Raw genomic sequence first — 24,117 nt, 5'->3', positions numbered from 1 at the left:
TCGCCGCGCCGCCACCCTCTCTTCTCCTTCTGCCTCACCGAGTAGCCACGTTGCTGTCCTTCTCATCTTCTTCAGCTCTGCGCAGCCGCCCTTCTCTTCTCCTTCAGCCTCGCCGAGTCGCCGCGCTCGACGCTCTCTCTCTCAAGTCTCTGCAGTGAGTGCAGTCTGCTCTCCCCGTCTCTCTGCCACTCTCTCCAGCCGATGTCGCATCCAGTACCACCGGGTCTGCCGGTATGTTAGTTGATTTCCATTTTCAATTTCTTATAGCCATGATTATTGTGGGTATAAAATCATAATCCAATAATCTGTGAATTGTGATGCTTGCCTACTTGTTCAAAATCTGTTCAGAATTTTTTTGTGAAGATATTTTTGTGAACAAATGGAAAGTTAACACTGCCTTCTAGTATACTTTAATGTGTCTGTAAATGCATAAACAAAGAAGAAAAAGAAAAGAAAAGAAATTGCTTAGATGAAACCCATTTTATGAAGATTGGGATGTACAAATTAATGGGAAGAAGCATTTTGTTCATTGTATTGTTGTCCTTTTTGTTGTTGTTTACTGTGTACACTTTACAGTCTACAATGTCTTTGGTCTACTTGTTTGATTGAAGTTGATGCATTATGGTCATACCCAATGACTCACAAACCTAACCTTAACCAGCAGCCATTGACAATCTTCTGGAATTGATGATGTATTTGGTTCACTGTCTATGTAAAAAGTGAACCTTTTCAAGAAAGTGAATATCACAATAAAGAAGTTGACATAAGTGAGCCTTTTTTTTAACTTTGTCATCGTGATTGTGCTTTTCTTTCCTCACTTAAAAGAGGAAAGTTGTTGAAAATTCCTAATACTGTAAAACCTATATATACTTGAAACATAAACATAAATAGACATTAACATTTTTGATTCACCTTGAAAATTACAAAAAGATTCCACCCAAAAAAAAAAGGCAGAGAGAAAGGGATAAAGTTGATAAGCCCAATACTAGTAGCCTTATTAGTTATTATTAGGTGTCTTATAGTTTGGTCAACCAAATCATATATTCACATATTATAAATGTTTGAAGTCCATTTTATAGGATGTAACTTAATTGCTTAAACTCTTTAATTGCAACAGTTTCTTTTAAAATATTTTTTTTTCTTTCTTTTTTTGGGGGGTGGGGGTGTTTGATTTGCTCTAGAACTTGTAATCTAAAATTAATTAGATGCTTAACAACTTAGTTTGGACATTATAGCACATACTTTGATGTAGAAGTCTTACCTACTTTCTCTCTCTCTCTCTCTCTCTCTCTCTCTTCTAGCTTTTTAGTTGAGTATTAAAGAAAATTGAAACTCATCATATTATTATTTTTTCTTCATTCTAACTTACTAACGATTATGTGTGTAGGTGATTAACGAAGATTCGGTTGTATTCGATGACGATGTGGTTGAGACAGATACAATGGAGGATTCTTCTGTTCATTCGAATTTGATGACGACAAAAAAGGTCCAGAAAAAGCTTAGGAAGACTGATGGAGATCAAGGCACCGCTTTGAAGGATCTCGTTCAAGTACCAATTGGGCCGGTTACGAGAGCACGAGCAAAGAAGTTCAAGGATGTGCTCAACGGACTCATCCAAGAGTTATGGGCTCAAGCAAATTCGGGGAGGCCCATTGAGCATGATTCACGTGGGCAACAAAGAATCGTCACCTTGATTCAAGTTCTAGAAGAATCCGGTCAAGGCTAAGAACTGCTGAGATTGTTCGTTAATTTAGAAGGATTGGATTGCAAGACTTATTTTCTTTACCTACCTAAGATCTTTATTTATTTTCTTTCCTTGCTAGGAATTGATTTGGACTTTATTTTCTTTCCTTGCTAGGAATTGATTTGTTTACTTATTAGGATTAGAACTACTTTCTCCGCAAGCAATTTTCTTGTATAAATAGGTGTACCTACCATGTAATCGAGGAGACATTGATGATTCATAAAACTTGTGAGGTTTTATTCTCTTTGGTTCTTTGAAGAACTACTCGAACTTATCGGGATTTCCCATGGCGTTCATCTCGACTTATCAAACGGAATTTCCACCACCGTTTGTGGCGTCTTCCTTATACCGAGGTTCTTGTTTGTCATAAACAACGGGTCGAGGTTTTTCCATTCGAATCTGTCCTTAGAACGGTCTTGGGTTCCCTTTCGTTGTTGGGTCTCGTTATTCTTGACAGGGTTCACATCATTTGGTATCAGAGCTCAGTTTCTAGTTCAGGTTTGCATATCCCTTCACATCACTATTTTGAAATTTTATTTCATTATTCTTAAAAGCCAATTGCTAATCATCAAAAAAAAAAAAAAAATCGTGTCAAAATTCAGATTTGTGATTTTCGCGAATCTTTGCTTTAATTTTTCAGATTTGAATTCCATTCTTAATTGATTACGCGAATCTTTGCTTTAATTTTCAGATCAATAATTTCAAGATTTGGATTTTCTTTCCATATCTGCAACTTCCATCTTTGAATTACATGTCGCTTTCAATTGTCCTTTGTATAGTTTCATGTGCTTGTTGAAATCTAATCAATCGTTTTTGGCAATTACAATTATTATTGCTGCTTGTGACTAGAAAAATAAAAAATCAAAATAAATAAATAAAAAATAAATAAAAAAAAGTCCAAAAAAAAAAAAAAAATCATTATTCTGTGCTTCCAAAATTCCAAACTGTCATATTCCTTCTATTTCTAATCTGAAAATTTCCATATTCCTTGTGTTCAAATCTGAAATTCCTTGAGTAGTTCTGGGTGAATTGTTGCTAGAAATTTTGAGTTGTTTGTTTAGTTTCAAAAGAACTAAGAGAGAATTATCGAGTGGAAAAAGGCAAGAGTGGTGAGAACATCAGAGGGTAAAAGCCATATTATTTTGAGTGAAACACGAGTGGAGAGTGATCCACCTTCTTGAGTGTAAACACGTAAGGGAGTGATTCGTGAGGATCTTTTTTTCTTTCTAACCTTTGTTTTGCAGCAATCATGTCTCACGATAGTGGTAAGAGCATTGTCGAAGGTGATACAAAATTGGCCGATCCGAAAATGTTTATAGAGGCCATGATGAGTGAGATGAGGCGAGTGATGAAGATGGAGATGGAGCAGGTTCACGAACGGATAGATCAAATGGAGAATAGACGTGAGGAGCAACCACAAAACGGTCGTAATTTTCGTAGAAGGGAAAGAGTTCCACCGAGGGAGGAGGATGAAGAGCGTTATGGGTCTGGTGTTGATGAAGAAGAAGATCGGGGTTCCATTGTTAACAATAGGAGACTTGGAGGAAGATTTAGAGAAGCTAGGAATCGTGAAGATAACAACTTGGGTGGTATTAAGATGAAGATTCCGTCCTTTCAAGGTAGATCTGATCCTGAGGCATATCTTGAATGGGAGAAGAAGATGGAGTTCGTGTTTGATTGTCACAACTACTCCGAGACAAAGAAGGTAAAATTAGCTATGATTGAATTTTCTGAATATGCTATTACTTGGTGGGATCAACTTGTGATAAACAGAAGGCGGAATAGAGAACGCCCAATAGACACATGGGATGAGATGAAAGTAGTGATGAGAAAGCGGTTCGTTCCAAGTTACTACTACCGAGAGTTGTACAAAAGGCTACAAGGTCTTAGACAAGGGAGTCGAAGCGTAGAGGACAGTAACAAGGAGATGGAGATTGCTATGATCCGTGCTAATGTAAAGGAGGATCGGGAGGCTACAATGGCTAGATTTTTACTTGGCTTAAACCGAGAGATCCATGATAAGGTAGAGATGCAGCATTATGTGGAATTGGAAGATATGGTGCATATGGCTATCAAAGTGGAACAACAACTCAAGAGAGGGAGTGGGACACGTGCAGGCCATAACTCTAGTTCTACCTCTTGGAAATCGAGTCATGCCAAGCCGCTGGACAAGTCACAAACGCCCAAACCCGAGTCCAAGTCTGCGACCACCAGCCATGTTCCTCAAGGTAAAACCGAAGCCTCAACCTCTAGGAATCGTGATATTAAGTGTTTTAGATGTCAAGGCAGGGGCCACATAGCAAGTCAATGTCCAAACAAGCAAGCCATGGTGTTGCAAGCCAATGGAGAAATTGTGACCGATAATGAAGATTCCGACACCGACAACATGCCGCCATTGGAGGATGTTTTCGATGAGGAGTATTTAGCCCCTGACGCATTGACATTGGTGGCGAGAAGAGCATTGAGCTTGCAAGCAAAAGGAGTTGATGAAGTACAGCGGGAGAACATCTTTCACACAAGGTGCTACGTTAAAGACAAGGTATGTAGTGTGATTATTGATGGTGGTAGTTGTACTAATGTTGCAAGCACAATTATGGTGGAGAAATTGGGATTGCCCATGATAAAGCACCCTAGACCGTACAAGTTGCAATGGCTAAATGATAGTGGTGAGATAAGGGTGAACAAGCAAGTGTTAGTTGCATTTCGAATCGGTAAATATGAAGATGAAGTGTTGTGTGATGTAGTACCGATGCAGGCGGGACACTTATTGCTAAGGCGTCCATGGCAATTCGATAGGCAAGTGAAGCATGATGGCTTTACGAACAAGTACTCTTTTGTACTTAATCAACGATCAATCACTCTTGTACCATTGACACCGCAGCAAGTATACGAGGGTCAAGTGAGATTACAAAAGGAGAGTGATCAAAAGAAAGAGAGTGAGCAAAAGAAAAAGAGTGAAAAACAGAGAGAGGCCGAGAAAAATGAGAGAGAGAAAGAAAATCAAAGTTCGGCCCTTGAGAGAAAATCAGAGAGAAAACAAAAGAATTTTTATGCAAAAGTGAGTGAGATCAAGCGGGCAATGTTTTCAAAACAGCCGATGATTGTACTTTTGTACAAAGAGGCACTTTTAAACAATAACAAACTTGACCTTGCTTTGCCTAGTTCTATTGTTTCTCTTTTGCAGGAGTACGAGGATGTCTTCCCCGAGGAAACACCACAGGGTTACCTCCAATCCGAGGGATTGAACATCAAATTGATTTAGTTCCCGGTGCAACCATCCCAAACCGACCAGCTTATAGGAGCAATCCCGAGGAGACAAAGGAGCTTCAACGGCAAGTAAGTGAATTGTTGGAGAAAGGGCACGTGAGGGAGAGCATGAGCCCATGTGCGGTTCCGGTCTTACTTGTACCTAAGAAGGATGGGATGTGGAGAATGTGCGTTGATTGCCGAGCCATCAACAACATAACGGTAAAGTATCGTCATCCTATCCCACGCTTAGATGATATGTTAGATGAGCTGCATGGTTCTTGCATATTTTCTAAGATTGATTTAAAAAGTGGTTATCATCAAATTAGGATAAAAGAAGGAGATGAATGGAAAACTGCCTTTAAAACAAAATATGGTTTGTATGAATGGTTAGTTATGCCTTTTGGTTTGACTAATGCTCCGAGCACCTTTATGAGACTTATGAACCATGTTTTGCGTGCATTTATAGGCAGATTTGTTGTTGTCTATTTTGATGATATACTCATTTATAGCAAAAACATAGACGATCATGTAGTACATTTGAAATCCGTTTTAAATGTGCTAAGGAAAGAAAAGTTGTTTGCTAATTTAAAGAAGTGCACTTTTTACACCGATAAGCTTGTATTTTTGGGATTTGTTGTTAGTGCACAAGGTATATAGGTTGATGAGGAAAAGGTACGTGCAATCCAAGATTGGTCGAGCCCCACAAGTGTAGGTAATGTTCGTAGTTTTCATGGACTTACTAGTTTCTACTGGCGGTTCGTGAAGGACTTCAGTAGCTTAGCCGCACCGCTTACCGAAGTGATCAAGAAGAACGTTGGATTTCGGTGGGGAGAAGAACAAGAGAAAGCAAGACTCAACATTGAGCGAAGAACGGAACAATATGCCACACAAGCCAACAAGGGACGTCGCAACCTGGTTTTTGAACCCGGAGATTGGGTTTGGCTGCATATGAGAAAAGAAAGATTCCCGGTGAAAAGGCGTTCCAAATTGCTCCCAAGAGGAGATGGCCCTTTTCAAGTCCTCGAGCGTATCAATGACAACGCTTACAAGCTAGATTTACCTGGTGAGTACAATGTCAGTACCACTTTTAATGTTACTGATTTGAGTCCTTTTGATGTAGGTGATGATTTGAGGGCAAATCCTTTTCAAGAGGAGGGGAATGATGGAGATCAAGGCACCGCTTTGAAGGATCTCGTTAAAGTACCAATTGGGCCGGTTACGAGAGCACGAGCAAAGAAGTTCAAGGATGTGCTCAACGGACTCATCCAAGAGTTATGGGCTCAAGCAAATTCGGGGAGGCCCATTGAGCATGATCCACGTGGGCAACAAAGAATTGTCACCTTGATTCAAGTTCTAGAAGAATCCGGTCAAGGCTAAGAACTGCTGAGATTGTTGGTTAATTTAGAAGGATCGGATTGCAAGACTTATTTTCTTTACCTACCTAAGATCTTTATTTATTTTCTTTCCTTGCTAGGAATTGATTTGGACTTTATTTTCTTTCCTTGCTAGGAATTGATTTGTTTACTTATTAGGATTAGAACTACTTTCTCCGCAAGTAATTTTCTTGTATAAATAGGTGTACCTACCATGTAATCGAGGAGGCATTGATGATTCATAAAACATGCGAGGTTTTATTCTCTTTGGTTCTTTGAAGAACTACTCGAACTTATCGGGATTTCCCGTGGCGTTCATCTCGACTTATCAAACGGAATTTCCACCACCGTTTGTGGCGTCTTCCTTATACCGAGGTTCTTGTTTGTCATAAACAACGGGTCGAGGTTTTTCCATTCGAATCTGTCCTTAGAACGGTCTTGGGTTCCCTTTCGTTGTTGGGTCTCGTTATTCTTGACGGGGTTCACATCAAAGACCTCAACAGTTTGGACCCATTTTGATGAACTCCCTTCTACGGATCCTAATTGATAAGTCTTGAATTATTCGATTCAAGATCCCTTAAATTGCATTTGTTAGACCTAGTTTGTATTGTAAATATAATATTTTGTGTAGTTTTGTATTTTATCTTATTTTCAGGTCTTAGTTGAAATCTAATTCAAAACACTTGAATTAGACCTGAAAATACGTCAAGGGTATTTTAGTCAATTTTTAGAGTTCGAGGCTGATTCTAAAAAGATGAAAAAATCGTCCAAGGCATTTCGATCGATCGATTATTTGTACAGCTAATAATTCGATCGATTGACTTTCTATCGACTCAACTTCGATCGGTCCAGATTCGATTGATCGATTCTCAGAGCACAAAATTTTTGATCGATCGACTTCGCATCTTCCAGAAGGTCAAGATATTTCCAAATCTTTGTGCGATCCAAATCAAAAGTTGGGTTTAATGGACAGAAATGGACAGCGGCCAGCTCTGTTTGTGCGGCTAGAATTGATCCTTGATGAGTCCCTTGTAAATTAAATCTCTATATATACGAGATTAGGGTTTTAGGTTAAAGGATGCATCTTTTAGGGTTTGTTCGGATTTTCTCAGGTGTATCACTTTAATTTCTCATGTTTTAGTTTACTTTGATGCACGTTTTCTGGGCTTAATTCCAGAGAGCAATTTCTTCTTCTTTTTCCTCTTTGTTCTTCATGTTCTAGCTTAGGTTTTTCTCCCTTTTTGTAATCCGAATTTCATAATTTCAACATAGTTGTTTTTGATTCATTTCTTTCTTGTTTCTTTACTGCTTTCCTTTAAATTCATGCTTAGATTAGATTCAATTCATGTCTAGCTAAATTAGTTCTTAAGGTTTGATCAAAATCCAATCCAAAAACCTATGTAGTGTTCTTGATGTTCTTAGGATTTTCTCTAGATGTTTGATGATTGTTAAGGGCTAGAGGATATCAAAACCCATGCTAAAAGGTTTTGGTATCAAGATTCCAATCTATTTATTCATGAAAAAGAGTTAAACTTGCCTAAGAGTTTTCTTAGATTTCTTGAGTAAAACCAACATTCTTAGAAATAAGAATGATGTCTTTTGCAATGGTTCTATATGACTTGATGTATGACTACCTATTAGAGTCACTTTATAGGGTATGCTAGGGAACACCGATCATTTCATACCTTTGGTAGTATAGAATGTCTTTCCATTGTAGTTTAATCTTTACATGGAATAGACCGGTGTGAAACTAGATATCTTATCATTGTGGCCTAGTTAGGGTTTTCGTATATCTTGTATACTTATTAGGATGTGTTTTAGAGTAGTAAGCTAGGGAGCATTAATCACTCCACACCTTTCGTAGTGTAAATGTTTTTCAATTATAGACTAATCTTTACGTGGAGTAGATTAATGTGAAACTACCTAGCTTTATAACTACGTCTTAACGAAAGTGTTTTCACGTCGAGGTCATCGTAATGGTTGACGCCCATTACGTGCTCATATCAAGCATGTTAGGAAGATCCATATAGACTTTAAGCATTTCATTGGTTAAGGATTGGATAAGATCAACACCCTAAGTTTTCTCTTAGTTTGTTTTCAATTTCCATTTTCCTTTGCCTTACTTGTTGTAGCTTCAATTCTACAACTCTTGCTTTTGTTTTTATTTTTAAGTTAAGTTAAATACTCTCTTTAGATATCCCGTTACGCAAACAACCAATAATCTCTGTGGTTCGATCACCTTTACTATAGTACAATCGACACGTACTATTGCGAGTGGTAAACTTATAAATTTAAAATCCACGTAGCCGCTTGGCGCGTTACCACTAATGACAAAAGGATATGGGCAAAATGCAAGTTTTGTGATCACAAGTATATAGCTAATAGTTCACATTGAATTGGAAATCTACAGAAGCATATGAAGGTTTGTGGGGGGAAAACTGATCAAGATATTCAACAAATGCTCCTATCTAGAGATCAAGGAACTTTGTCAGTAAGTGCCTCAAAATTTTGTCCTAAAAGATATAGAGAATTGCTGGTTGGTACAATTATTAAGCATGACTTGTCTTTTTCATATGTTGAATATGATGGTGTAAGAGAAGTGCATAAATACTTGCGTAGTGATGTACCATTAGTTAGTAGAAATACTGCTAAGGCTGATTTGATTAAGATGCATATATTGGAGAAACAAAAGGTTAAGTATTTGTTAAATGTTTGTCCTGGGAGGATTAGTTTGACATCAGATTTGTGGACTTCTTTGAAAACTGATGGGTATATTTGCCTCACTGCTCATTTCATTGACAAGAATTGGGCATTTGGGTGTTAAGCTTTTCATTCATGCCCCCACCACATAATGTGTATCTTTGGCTGAAAATATATGTTTTTTGCTAGAAGAATGGGGGATTGATAAAAAGGTTTTCTCTATAACCTTAGATAATGCTTCTGCGAATGATTTGTGTGTTGTGAATCTCAAACCAAAGTTAAACATGAAGAAAGCCCTTCCTTGTGATGGTGATTTGTTTCATATGCGTTGTTGTGTCCATATTCTTAATTTGATTGTGCAAGATGGATTGAAAGAGATCACTGATATTATCCAAAAGATTCGAGATAGTGTTGAATATTTTAGAGGATCACAAATGAGAAAACAAAGTTTTCTTCAAGCTGTCAATCAAATGTCATTGGATAGTAACAAGGGATTAAAACAAGATGTGCCAACTAAATGGAATTCGACATATCTTATGCTTGAGAGTGCAATTCATTATAGGCGTGCTTTTGCTTATTTGGAGATGACTGATAAAAACTATACGTTTTGTCCTAATGCACTTGAGTGGGAAAATGTGATTGATATAAGTAGTTTCTTGGGATGCTTTTATCATGCTACATGTGCTTTTTTTGGTACCAAATATCCCACAGCCAATCTATACTTTTCCGTGGTAGCATTGATTTATGTGAATTTGAAGCAAGAGCTTGTGAGTGAAGATGGATATAAAAGATTAATGGCAAGTTAAATGATCTCTAAATTTGAGAAATATTGGTCAGAATTCAGTTTAGTGTTGGCCATTGCAGTTGTCTTAGATCCTTGTTACAAGCTGCGCCTTGTAAAGTATTACTATACGAAGATTTATGGAGCTGATTCTCAAGAGTATGAGAATGTAACAAAAATGGTAACCAAACTTTTTTATGGAGTATAGTGCTCCTACAACTTCAAACTCCACAGTTGTTCAGCCCCAAGAAGGTTTAGATTGGGAGAAGGTAAATAATATCACAAGTTTCTTAAATTCTTAGCTTGTTAGTATGTAGTAACTTAATATATATATATATATATATATATATATATATATATATATATATATATATATATATATTCATAAAATCATAATCACTTACTAATTAGTCTAATTTTATGTTTATTTTATCTCTTTTTTATGTAGGATTTTCTAGCATTTGATGGAGTCGATCCTGATGCACAAAAGACTCAATTGGAACTTTATTTGAATGAACCCAAGTATTTGGAGAAGAACTCGACATTTGACATCCTTTCATTTTGGAAAGGAAATGAATTTCGTTATCCTGAAGTAGCTGCCATGGCTCGTGATATTTTGAGTATTCATATTTCTACTGTTGCTTCAGAATCCACTTTTAGTATTGGTGGACTTGTGATTGATCAGTATAGGAGTTCACTCAAGCCTGATATTGTTGAGGCATTGGTTTGCACTAGAGATTGGTTATATGGAGAGCAAGGTAATAAAGTTATTTGCATTTTTAATTTCTTCATTTACTTGTATTTTTTCATCTTATTTTAATGAAATTAATTTCTTTTATCTTTTGATATAGAACAAACTTCAATGAAGGTGGATAACGAAGAAGATGATGTTTTGACATTAGATAGTAGCAGTTCCTGTGAGATTCCCTATTCTTTCGTTTGTTCTTATGTTATTGTTTGTGTTTTAGCATGTGAGGCAGAATGGTACAATCTGTTAGATCGATATTGAATTGTAGAAAGTAAATGATGTTAGTTGACATTTTAAACATTTTCACCTCCTAATGTAATTATTCTATTTTTTTTTTCCTTTAGGTATTGGAGCTGAATGACAAAGATGGGCATCTCAAACTAACTTGCATTGGACACAATCTGATGGACAATGGGCATAATCGGCATATGTAGGCCATTCAAGAAATCAAGACTCAAGAGTGGACAATTATAATGCAGTTTTTTGTATTTGTAAATTTGTAATGATGATGTAGTGTTTTTTTTTTTTTTTGTTATTTGATTAGACAATTAAACATATTAAGTGATTTGGTGCTAGTCTACTAGGAGATTAGGAGTAGGAGTTTAGAGATGATTTGGTGCTAGTCTACTAGGCACTTATTTTTTGTGGGTTTTTTGTCTCTGTCAATGTTTGGTTGCTAAAAAGATGAAGGAAGGGAAAAGAAAGCCAAATTTTGTGTCTTGTTAATTATTTTCCTTTTGGTTGTTTTTGGTTTCTTTGAGAAGAAATTATCAACTTAACCGTGTGCTTCTGTGATTGTCTTATAGCTCCTTGTTTTGGTACAATATTTGGTCTCACACATCTCCTGGTCTCACACATCTGCTTCAGAAATCACGTGCCCATCACGTGGAAGTTCCTCGACAAGGCCCTGGCCGTCAAGATCGCCCCTCCCATGCTTGTCCTCTCCTTCCTCAGTCCTCTCCATCAGGTCCTCTTTTAATAAACTTTTTCTGCTACTGATTTTTCTTCTTCTTATTATTCTTAAGAATGTATTTATTGGGTTTCATATTCTTGAACTGTATGGACAAGTGAAGCTACTTGGGATTTTTCATAGTGAATTTTTTTAAGGTGTTTGAGTAGGTGACTTCGCATGAATTATGTTTCAGTGTATATTGTTTTTGTTTTGAAGGATTTTTTCTTTGTTTTTTACTTTGTATAGTTTATATTTGATTGTCATTCTTATCATTGTCAATTTAGTTTTTCTTTTTTTTGGTGTCTTCATGAGACGATCTTTAGCATATGATTGTCCTTCGTTTGATATACCATCCGGTGATTGGTAGGCATTCAATATCATTTGTTGTTATTGGATTCTGCATGATGAGGAGCTTGAAGAAACACCTAAGAAGGTATTAAGATATTTATTGGATTCTGCATGATTTTGAGATTTTCTTGTTATTTTTGAACATTCTGGACATTGGATTCTACGAAGGAGACTTTGGTCTTTGGCTATCAAAGCTGAAGCCCCTGTAGTGACAACCTGATGGAGTTGATTGTAATGTGTTATTTTCTTTTCACTAAACATTTATGTTATGTTATTTGAATGTGTTTTAGTATTTTATATTATAATGTGTTTTACTATGTGCCTTTGTGATAATATTAATGTGTTTCGTTATGTAACTACCTATGGTTCCATTAATTGTTGAATGTGCGTTTATTGGTAAATGACAACAGTTGGTGTCTTCCCTCTCCTCCCCATCAAACCCTTGGCAAAAGGATATGGGTCCTTGGACTCTTATTCTTGACTTGATCATTACAAAGTGGATGAGAACTTGATGTCATATGTGCGTTAAGAGTAGGTGGGGTCCAGCGCTGTTTTGCAGCAGGTCCTGGTCGCTTGGCAAGTAAAGTGAACAATTTCTCTTGGCCCTAAAAGATTCTTGAATAATTTATGACATTAACAACTACCTGATCCCCTGTTTTCTACCTTTCAAAATTATACCATCTTTTTTCTTTCTTTCTTTCTTTCTTTTTTTCCCATTTCAAACTGGATAGAATTTTTACACAGATGAATTTAAAGAACTTTGGCTTTCTTGATAATTGTGGTTAGTTAAGAAAAAAAAATCCTTCAAGATTAAAGTACCAGGCCTTGGCAATATAGTTACCCTGGACTATTATCAGTGACAATTTGGTGTCTTTATCTTCATATACTAATTGAACTCCAATCTAAAACCTTTGTTATGTAGGCTTGAGGCTCTTTATTGAACTATACCTGACAGTAGTAGTTTTCTCTTTAGCTTGTTAGCTTGCCATCCAGAATTGATCCGCATCAAACTTTTGCTGTCGTGAACCTGCATGGCCAGTTGTTTGTGCGTGTCCCATTTGAGCAGTCAGATTCATAGAATGTGGAGATGATGGTCCCCTTACCCAAATGTGGAGATAGCTGCTTCAGTTTGTATGTACAAGATGAATTAACCTTATACAGATGATGAGAAGTTGAACTTTGCCGTGTAAGTTTTATTTGTTTATTTTATGCTTACAGGTGAAGCTCAAGTCTACTTGAATGCATCTGCATTTACAAACTACTGTACTGTGATTAATTATCATAAGTTGTTATAGTTAAATTGTGATAGGACCGTATATTTATGCCATTGTACATTACTGACTCCTTTTAGGAAGTTATGATTTTTACCTCTTGGCTTCAATTTTCTTAGGTATTTAACTGCTAACACCTGCAAATTTAACTCAGTTTGATTAAGGGAGGACTTGCCATGGAATTGTAATCATGCTTGTTTTATCCTATAGGTAAGTTTACTTTCATGTCATGTTACATTTGAAATATATCTCTTGTCATCATCCTTGAAGATCTAATAAAAAGGGCGCCAGCCTGTTCTACATGCATGTTTCCAGTGATCTGGTGGTAGAGAAAACTGACGTGCTGTGTTTCAAAATTACCTCAGTGTTAAGCTGATTGTGCTATTATTGGGATTTCGGGAGACACTAGTAGTCCTTTGATATTCAACTTCTAGTCATCCTTATGAAATTAAATAGCAAAATTAGTCCATAAGGTCTTTCAAATTCCTTTAGGTTGTCTTTCAACTGACTCCTCTCTGTATAAACTATAAACCCCTTATGCAGTTGCCTATTTTTGACTTTCTTAAAGTCTGAAGATAACCAAGGAAAAGAATAATGCAAATTCATCTTCACTATTTTTGACTTTCTGCAGCAAGTATGTTTCTGTAGAAGAGCACTAGAAAATGCTTTCTATTTTTGTTCCTGCAAAAACCCCCCCCAAAATAATAATAATAATAAATAAATAAATAAATAAAAATTTAAGCTAAACGGGTCGTGTCGGGTCGACCCGATTCGACCCATTATGTTAAACGGGTTCACGGGTCGTGTCGGGTGACCCGTGAAATAATCATGTTCGTGTCGTGTCTGGGTCTAGGCTAAACGGGTCGTGGGTCGTAAACGGGTCGTGTCGGGTGACCCGTTTTGCCAGCCCTAACTACGAATTTCTCTCTTATTTAGAAAATTCAGTTGCTTTAAATCATATCAGCGAAGATCATACCTTATTGAGAAAGTCTTCACACACACACACACACACACACATTGCATGAGTTAAGTTAACTATTGAAAAATTTCTATCTGCAAAGAAATTTATGCTCGTTAAGTACTTGACTTTTCTTTATATGTTTGCGTATTTTTGACAAGCTATCTAACAGTTTTCTCGGGTTTAGATACATGTGTGTGCTGAATTCTTGTTGAAGCCCTATCTTTGTTATCTTCCTTTGTTTGTTTCTTTAGAAATGTTTTGTTATGGTTTTTCTCTGAATACTATGTTTACCCTTTGTCCTTTTGAGACAAAAAGGGGGAGTATTTTTTGTTTTTGGACCGAGAATGTATTTCCAAACCGGTCAAGTGTTTTTTGTCCCAGAATGGCCAAAAAGAGAGTTTGTTAGCATTTTATGTTGGCAACATTCTATTTGACAAAAACACTTTATGTAATGGTTGCATTTTAAACAGGTTTATAGGTTTTATTCAGAGTCTTCAAGTTATATGGACAGTGTTCGTTTCAAGCCATGTGACTGGTCACAAGTTTCTAGAAGATGTCCATGAAGATTCCATGCTATTTCTAAGCCAGATTAACCGGCTCCTGTGCAACCATCCAGACAAGCCTTTGAAGGCGTCTGGACTCCCTGCAGTGTCTAGAAGTTTCAGCATTGAACACATCGGGACGTCAGAGCAACACCGTCCGGATGCTAGGTCAAGCTACTCCAAGTTCTATACGGAGTTGGATTTCAGTCGACACTATTTGGGAAGTTTCTACAAGACGTCCAAACGCTACCTATCGTTCCAGAATATTCTGGGTTTCCTTTACGGACGCGAAAATTAGTGACAGTTAAGACCTTCCGGACGCTCGGCCAAGCCGTCCAGAAGTGGTCCTATTATGGGAAGAATCGTGCTATTCTGGAAAGGCGGTCGTAGAAGATCGTCCGAACGAGGGTAAGTTACCGTCTGGACGCTCCACAGCCAGAGTCCAAATGTGTCTAGAATTAGGTTTTTTGAAGCCTATAAATAGATGGCTCTAGGCTTGTAATTTGTAAGAATTCTGTATAGAATTCCATAATGCTTAGAAAGGGTGTTTAGAGAGAACTGAAGATCCGCTGGCTCTCTAGCTGTTGCTAATGTGTGCTCTTTGTTTCATGTAAAGTCTATCTTAGAGGTCGGCCCTAAGGTAAAGGATTCCATTGAAGACCCCTTCAAGTAGGAGACTTGGTTGGGAAGCGTTCACGATGGGCTTCGTGTCAGAGTTAAAGGTATGACTACTGCATCAGAGGTATGTGAGTTTGAGTGTCTTGTAACTAGCTTTGCCTTCGGTGTAGTGGATATCCTGGGTTTGGTTGTCCCAGAGTATTTTCCTCTTCACAGAGTTTTCACTTTGTCAACAAATGTCTTGCCTCTTTTATTTTCCGCATGTAAGATATTTTGTTGCACATGAACACACACTTGGTAATTTAGAAGTCATTATTTATTTTTACCCTTGATTCAAGAGCCATCCATCTTCTTGCATTAAGAGACAAAATATGTCTGTTGACTAGTTAGAGGATGAAATAATGTTATACAACACTTGTTCGTGGGAAAGATTTTGAGTTGGTAAAAAGGCGTCAGTTGGGTAATCGAAACTTTGCCATACTTCCTGATTAGCAGAATTATAGAGAATAAAGTTACTCAACTTAAGCATCGATGTTGAGCTTGCAACTTTTGGGAAACTGGCAAGGCATGTCAGTACTGTGCCTTGTGTCAATTGCAAAACCAGTCGTCCATCACCTATGAAATTTAATTTAACATCAAAGAAAACTAAAGGTTCATCTCAGTTGGCAGTCCAAATCACTGTCTTCTGTGGAAGGCCATCAAGAAAAATGCCTAGAGCATACCCGTTGCATTGTATTGAGAATAATCCCAACCAGACCAGCCCATTCAGAGGGCCATGGGCCTTTGGATCATAATCAGCCCAAGAAGAGTTAGCAGTTTTAAAGCCAAGACAGCGGTGCTACCGGGCAATCTTGTCCCGGGAGATAGGTGCCGAGTCATTAGGGCTCCGGACAAGCGCGTCCCAGGAACTCAAAAACCATATTACAATGCTTTGTGTAGAGTGCGAGTGACCGTGCATTAATGATGTAGGCGCTGTAATGTCTCATGAAGAGTGCCAAGAATATCTAACCTCGTGCAGAGCACCGAAAATATCACTGACAGGTGCAGTACAATGACAGGACACTAAGATGCCTTCCTTAGCAGGAAAGGAAGGCTGGAAACGATGAGTCATCCCCGGGTGTGGATCCCAAGGGATGACTCATTGTTAAGTAACGTCAGGGCTATAAATATATCCCATACCCCAGGTATGATAGAGACTCTCATTTTAACACAAAAATAGTATACTCAGTTCACCCAAGCTGACTTAAGCATCAGAGCATTCCCGGTCTAGGGACCAGGAACCCGTTGATGTCATTTCTTTTATAGGAAGGAAAAGTCTCCCTATTAGTCTCACATCGGAAGCAACAAGACAGGTCTCCCGGTTAGTCTCACACCATGAGCAAGAAGAAAAGTCTCCCAATTAATCTTACACCCGGAGGAAGAAGAAAAGTCTCCCAGTTAGTCTCACATTGGGAGCAATAAGACAAGTCTCCTGGTTAGTTGCACACCGGGGGAGCAAGAAGAAAAGTCTCCCGGTTAATCTTACACTGGGAGCAAGAAGAAAAGTTTCACGGTTAGTTTTACACTGGGAGTAAGAAGACGAGTCTCCCGGATCAGTCCTCGCTGGGAGCCAAGGAGACAACCTTGAAAAAAATAAAACTTACGGGGAGACAACCCTTATAAAAAAACCTTACAGGGAGACAACCCTAAGACAAATCCAGGGAGACAACCATGGTAAAAAAAAAAAAAAAAAAAAAAAAAAAAAAAAAAAAAAAAGAGGCAAAGTCTCCCGGTTAGTTCTACAATGGGAGCAAGAAGCTAGTCTCCTAGATCAGTCCTCGCCAAGAGCCAGGGAGAGCTGCAGAAAAAACAAGGTAAAGTTTCCCAGTTAGTTTTACACCAGGAGCAAGAAGCTAGTCTCCCAAATCAGTCCTCATCGGGAGCCAAGGAGAAAACCCTACAGAAAAAACAAGGCAAAGTCTCCCGATTAGTTCTACACCAGGAGCAAGAAGCTAGTCTCCTGGATTAGTCATTGCTGAGAGCCAGGGAGAAAACCCTGCAAAAAAACAAGGTAAAGTCTCCCGGTTAGTTCTACACCAGGAGCAAGAAGCTAGTCTCCCGGACTAGTCCTCGCCTGGAGCCAAGGTGAAAACCCTGCAGAAAAAACAAGGCAAAGTCTCCCGGTTAGTTCAACACCAGGAGCAAGAAGCTAGTCTTCTAGATCGGTCCTCGTTGGGAGCCAGGGAGAAAACCCTGCAAAAAAAACAAGGTAAAGTCTCCCGGTTATTTCTACACCAGGAGCAAAAAGCTAGTCTCCCGAATCAGTCATCGTCGGGAGCCAAGAAGAAAACCCTATAGAAAAAACAAGGTAAGGTCTCCCAGTTAGTTGTATACCAGGAGCAAGAAGCTAGTCTCCCAAATCAGTCATCGCTGGGAGCCAGGGAGAAACCCCTATAGAGAAAACAAGACAAGTTTCCCGGTTAGTTCTACATCGGGAGCAAGAAGCTAGTCTTTCGGGTTGTCCAACCCCGGGAGACAACCCTGCAGAGAGAATAAGAAGGAATGGGGGGTTGGAGCTGACCCCCGGGTTTGTGGTTTTCAAGTTTTAGGAACCACAAGGACATCCTGCAATTTGAGAAGAAGCCAAGGCTTAAGTTTTCCGAACATAAAATTCACATTGTCAGAGTAAGCCTCGGATAAGGGAATTGGGGGGCAACTGTTGGGAATAATCTCAACCAGACTGGCCCATCTAGCTAGAGGGCCATGGGCCTTCAGGTCAAAATCAGCCCAAGAAGAGTTGGCGGTTGTAAAGCCAAGACAGCGGTGCTCTCGGGCAGTCCTGTCCTGGGAGATAGGTGCCAAGTCAACAAGGCTCGAAACAAGCGTGTCTCGGGAACTTAAAAAGCATATTGCAATGCTTTGTGCAAAGTGCTAGTGACGGTGTAGAAAGGATATTGGTGCTGTTATGTCTCGTGCAAAGCGCCAAGAATATCTCGCCTTATGTAGCATGCTGAAAATATCACCTGCAGGTGCAGTACAATGACAAGACACTAAGATGCCTTTCTTAGCAGGAAAGGAAGGCTGGAAAACTATGAGTCATCCCTGGGCGTGGATCCCAAGGGATGGCTCATTGCTAAGTAAAGTCAGGGCTATAAATACATCACATACCCAAGTATGATAGAGACTATCTTTTTAACACAAAAAGAGTACACTCAGTTCACCCTAGAAATTGCCCCAACACATTGTTTGTAGAATCGAAAGGCATATAAACCGGAATGTGATGGCCATGAAGAGTTGGTACGTAGGAGGTGTCAACGAAGAGCTTGGCTTTATAATGGATGGCTCTTGTTGAGCTTCTGATGCAAAAATCACTGAGAGAAGAAGAAAATGCAAGATAATTGGCATCACTAGAGAATACTTGTCTTTGTTTATAAAATACATACATATATATATATATATATATATATATATATATATATATATATATATATATATATATATATATATAAAAGATTCAGGAGTTCACGAAAATGTCTGTGTACTAGCTTGTAGGAAGTTAGGAAACTTTATGAATGCCGCAAAATGTGGTGAGATTTTAACAACGTTTTAGGGGTATTAAGTGTGTTAGTTTTTGTGTTGGCTGCATTCTGTTGACAAAATCACTTCTATGTAATGTTGCTGTTTTCATCAGGGAAGCTGCCTATCCAGAGTCTACTCTTCAGCCATGTCCTTCAAGAAGATTTTGTGAAGTTTGGAAGCAAGTTTATTTCGGTTCCCTGCTAGCCATCCGAACGACGTGGTATTCCGTTCGGACACTCATCAATCAGCAACATCCATCCGGATGACAAGATCTTTTCCGTCTGGACATCCATCAGTGTCTAGAAGCTCATCAGAGTTCGAGAAGATCCCAGTGTTCCAATGCATCTGTCCGGATGACGTGGTTATACCATTCGGACGCCATTCATGGTTTGACAAGCATTAGGGTTTCTGCCTCAAGACACGATTATGGGAAGACGGCTGCTACCGTCTAGACGATGTGTGATCCCGTCCGGACGATGTTCTCTATAAGGCAAGATGTGCACCAGTTCAACCGTCCAGACATCAGTCTTTAGGGTCCAGACGCTCCAAGCCTTATTATGGTAATTACGTGCAGTCGAGATGCTGTAAACAGGGATTCCACTATTCAGAATGAAGTCAGAAGAAATTCAAGTTCCCTGTCAGCCGTCCGGACGATCGTGCCATCCCGTCCGGACACCTACTGTTCCTGCTTCTTCCGTCCGGACGATGTGCCATCCCGTCCAGACACAGTCAGTCCAGCATCATCCATCCCGACGACGTGCTTCTTCCATCCGAACACTTCACTATATCGAGAAGCTTCTGTGCTAGCTTGCTCCGTCCGGACGTTTCAGCAGCACGTCCGGACGCCTATCAGTTCTCGAACGGTTAACTGATTCTTTCCAAGTTCCAAGAAAGGGAAGATCAATCAACCAATCAACTGTCCGGACGATGTGGTATACCGTCTGGACGCGTATCTCCGTAAGGCAAGAATCATAGTTCAAAATGAACCGTCCGGACATCTGACAGCTATGGTCCGGACGCTGGTGCATCGTTTATGGTAACTGACGATTCGACTTCAACCGTCCGGACGTCTCCCCCTTATGGTCCGGACGCACACGCATCAGATATGGAAATTGCGTGCTGAAGTTTAGCCATCCGGACGTCTCCTTCTTATGGTCCGGACGCACACGCATCAATTATGGAAATTGCGTGCTGAAGTTTAGCCGTCCGAACGCTCCTGCCTCTTGGTCCGGACGCGTGAAGCCTGTTATGGAAATTACTTGCAGCGGACGTGCGTCCGTTCGGACGATCTTCTTATACAGGAAAGATTTCTCCGTGAAAATTTTGGAAAATCCTGTCGCACAGTTGTCAGTCCGGACGGTCATGGTCCACCGTCCGGACGGCTCACAGGCTTATTTTGCCTGACGCTCATTCTGACCCCCAGACTATAAATAGGGGTCCTTGGGCACTTAGAGCTGCAAGAATTCGAAGTGAATTCCTCTAGAGCTCAGAGAAGTTAGAAATTCCTCTGAAGCCATTCAACAGAATTCGGTGGTGAATTCTCTACTGCTCAGAGACGTGATATTTCCTCTGAAGTCTTTGCTAAGTGTGCTGTTGTTGTGCTAAAACCAAAGTCTATCTTAGGGGTCGGCCATATGGTAAAGGATTCCATTGAAGACCCCTTCAGGTAGGTGAACCTGGTTGGGGAGCATTCGTGTTGGGTTACACGTCAGAGATCAAGGTACGACCACTGCATCGGTACATGTGAGTGTTACTGTCTTGTATCTAGCTTTGTCTTCTGAATAGTGGAATTCCTGGGTTTGGCTGCCCCGGAGTGGTTTTTTCTCTTAATTGAGTTTCCACTTCATCAACAAAAATCCTTGTGTCATTTACTTTCCGCTGTGCCTTAATTTTTGTTGACACTTATGCACACACTTTACTTTTAGAAGTCAAATTCAATTTTCAATTGGTATCAGAGCCGGCACACTCTGTTTAGGATTTAATTCCTGAGTGTGATCCTCATCTCTTTGTGACTTCTATTTTTTTTTATTACACCTTTTATCATGAATTCTTCTCATTTATCAAATGAGGATTCTGATATTAAGCTCTTGAAGGTTTTTAATAAATTGAAGAATGATCATCATTCTAAAATTTCACATAAAGAGCTTAAAAAGGTGAAGCAAGAAAAAGAGTCTTTGATTGTTCAATTGTCTGAATCACATGCCTTAATTGACTCTTTGAGATCTGAGAATACCATGTTGTTTAACATTATTGATTCACTAGAGATTAAATTAAAAGATTCTGTTTTCTCTAGTGATAATTTGAAAAGCATGATGTGTATTCATTTAGATATTTCCAACAAGCCTGATTTAGTTGTTGATGATTTGAGTGCTTCTACTTCACATGTTTCTGATTCTGAATAAGATTCCTTTATTATTGAGCCTGTGATAGTAGACATTGCTTGTTTGGATAATTCTTGCTTGAATGATTGTGTGATGCCAAAATCCAAAGACACAGGTACACAAGCTTATGGTAAGTTTGTCCCTACTTGTCATAATTGTGGGAAGATTGGTCATATTAGGCCAAATTGTTGTTTGTTGAAATCCCACAGGCCTTGGATCAAGCAGGATGCTATGAGGAAATGTAAAGTTGAAGATTCTTCCTCATCAAAATATGTTCCTCCGCATAGGAGACATATAGAAGGTAAGGGCACTATTATGTGTAAGAATGCTAACCATAATTTTGCAGAGAATGTCAAGAAGCATTCAAACAAAAGAAGCTTGCCCACCTATCATCACTGCGGCATCACCGGTCACATCCGACCTAAATGTCCACAACTCCAGAAGTTCAAGGTTTAGAGGAAGCTGCCAATAAGAGCTACACCTCCGATGGCTCTTCAGGCTCTACGGCATCAGCAGAAGTTTGTTCCTGCTAATCAGAGTGGCAAATCAAGGCGCTACAAGAGAAAGCTGCATAAGCCCAATGGCAGCCATGCCCATGAAGGATTGCTGAACCTAATACAAGGTATGCTACGAAGAATGGACAACATGGGCAAAACCTCCAAGCTACCGCCTCGGGTTAAGCAGGTATGGGTCAGGAAGGATGTGACCATTCACCCCTTGAGGGGGAGTGGACTTACCTAGTAAAGGTGAAGTCTCTCATGCCTAGGATTGTGGTTCCTTAATCCTAGTGCATGTCAGGTATGTTTGCACTGCATTGTCTATCTTGTCATATTTTATCCATGCCTTGCATTCTGTTTGAGGAACTGTTTATTTTATCCCCATATTTTCTCTTGTTATCTTGAGAAGCTTCTGCAGATATTTTTGGGGATGACAGTTAAAGCACGTCGGGCGGCTGCTTCTCTGTCTTGGTATTTCTAAACCTCTCTCCATGTGGATAGGTTTGGTTTTACCTTACATGCTGGGATTAGATGTCATTTCCTTTTCTGAGCATGTGTTTGTTGTTTTTCTGTTTATCGGTTTTCAACAAAAAAAAAAAAAAAAATTGGGGAGAATTTGCAGGATTTTCTTTCTCTTGGCTTATTAGGTACTGTATGTATCCTTACCTGATATCTATCCTCTGTGAGCATTAATTTACTATGCTTAGATATATTCGAGAGTTTTGACTATATTAGCCAAATGTTTTTCCTGTTTATGCAAAAGTAGGATAGCTTCTTTCCCCATGCGATGGAAAAAGTGCACTATCCCGGGCTCCCCTAAGGTACTTCTTTCCTTCTCTGACTCGTTGCTTTTGGAGATTTTGGATATAAGTAGAAGTCCTTGATTAGATGGCCAAATTGACCACAGGCTAGTTGAACCTAGCATCTATAAATTCTGGCACTCCCGTCAGTTTGCAGTACCATAAGATTCGAGCAGTAATTCATAAAAAGTTATGTGCTTTAAATTTGTTTAATCACTGCTTATGTGCTTAAATTTACCTTGCCCTTTATGAGCAAGTAAAAATTTATCTTGTCCTACATGGTACAAGTAAAACAGAATATGTGCTGGTTCTTTGGGGGAGTGTATCAAATTAGGGTGGCTAGGCCCTAGTAAGTTATGAGGTTTGACTTTTGGCTTATCTGTCTCTGATTTTCTCTCATGCCTAGAAAATCTAGTTGCTCTTTGTCATGTCTTGGAAAGTCATACCTTGTGGGAAAAGAGTCTCCACACACACACGCATTGCTTGAGTTGAGTTGCCTATTTGAATTTTCTGTGATCAGGAAAAGTTATTTGTGCTTATTGAAATCTCAACTCTCTTTTTTATCTCTGCTTAGTTTTGAGATGCTCTCTGATTGTGTTATCAGTTGATTATACATGCGTGTTCTGAAACTGACTTTGAAAAAATTATTTGTCTACAAATTTTCCTCAAGTTTCAAAATTTTCAGTGTGTTGTGTGTGGACGGACTTATTCTTACGTCCGAAACGAGAGCAGTCTTACCATATGCTGACCTAGCGATTGCTCATCCGGTCAGGATCTCTATAGGTTTAAGACTTGCTTCTCTTTCTCTGCCATACACACATCTTTGCATTTTTATTGATTTATCATGGCATCTTGTGTGTTTTTCTCGTGGATTTCTCCCGAGATTTTGGCATTTGTTGCACATCTCTTCTCATCCCATGATCTTGTTTGTGTCTTTCGTTATTCTTTTAAGTCTTTGTACTTTTAGAATATTGGAATATTTGTTGGGATATTTTCTTGAGATATTGTGCATGAAAATCCTTTTCTGTCTGTGTGTTGGGCTGGTCATGATATATTTATGCCTTATGAGTAGCTGCATTGCTTATATTTCTCTTTGGCATCCATTTGACAGCCGTGTTAAATACCACATTATGTTTGGAACTAACAGGATCTAATGGTATTTTTAGAGATATTTCTGATTGGTTTTTCAGGAATACGACATCCAGCGGCTCCCAGCACAGTGATTGACAGATACATCCTTTGGAAAACTGACTATTGTTGTAGTCGGATGTTCGATTTCCAAAGGTCTTGGAATTTGATACTTGGAGGACTTCTGTTCCTCTCTTTTGGGCCACTTGCAGACTTTTCTATATTTTCCTATTGCTTTAGATTTTAGAAAGTTTTTGTCTGTAGGATATTATTACTCTGTTTACCCTTGTACTTCTAAGACATTGAGGGGGAGTAATTGTTGTGTGGTTTTTATCATTACTCTGTTTTACCCTTTGTCCCTTTGTGACAAAAAGGGGGAGTAATTGTTGATTTGGACCAGGATTGTATTTTTAAATGGTCAAGTGTTTTTGTCCCAGAATGGCCAAAGGGGGAGTTTGTTAGTTTT

General features: G+C 39.0%; 1 pseudogene; it reads left to right on the top strand.

Annotated features, from left to right (window-relative positions):
• Window positions 1–4,183: 4,183 nt before the first annotated feature.
• Window positions 4,184–9,190, top strand: LOC133869031 (uncharacterized; annotated as a pseudogene).
• Window positions 9,191–24,117: the final 14,927 nt, after the last annotated feature.

This window comes from Alnus glutinosa, chromosome 5 (assembly GCF_958979055.1).
Source record: "Alnus glutinosa chromosome 5, dhAlnGlut1.1, whole genome shotgun sequence".
Taxonomy (NCBI): Eukaryota; Viridiplantae; Streptophyta; class Magnoliopsida; order Fagales; family Betulaceae; genus Alnus; species Alnus glutinosa.
Note: the sequence above shows the minus strand (reverse complement) of the source record. Positions and strands in the feature narration are given on the sequence as shown.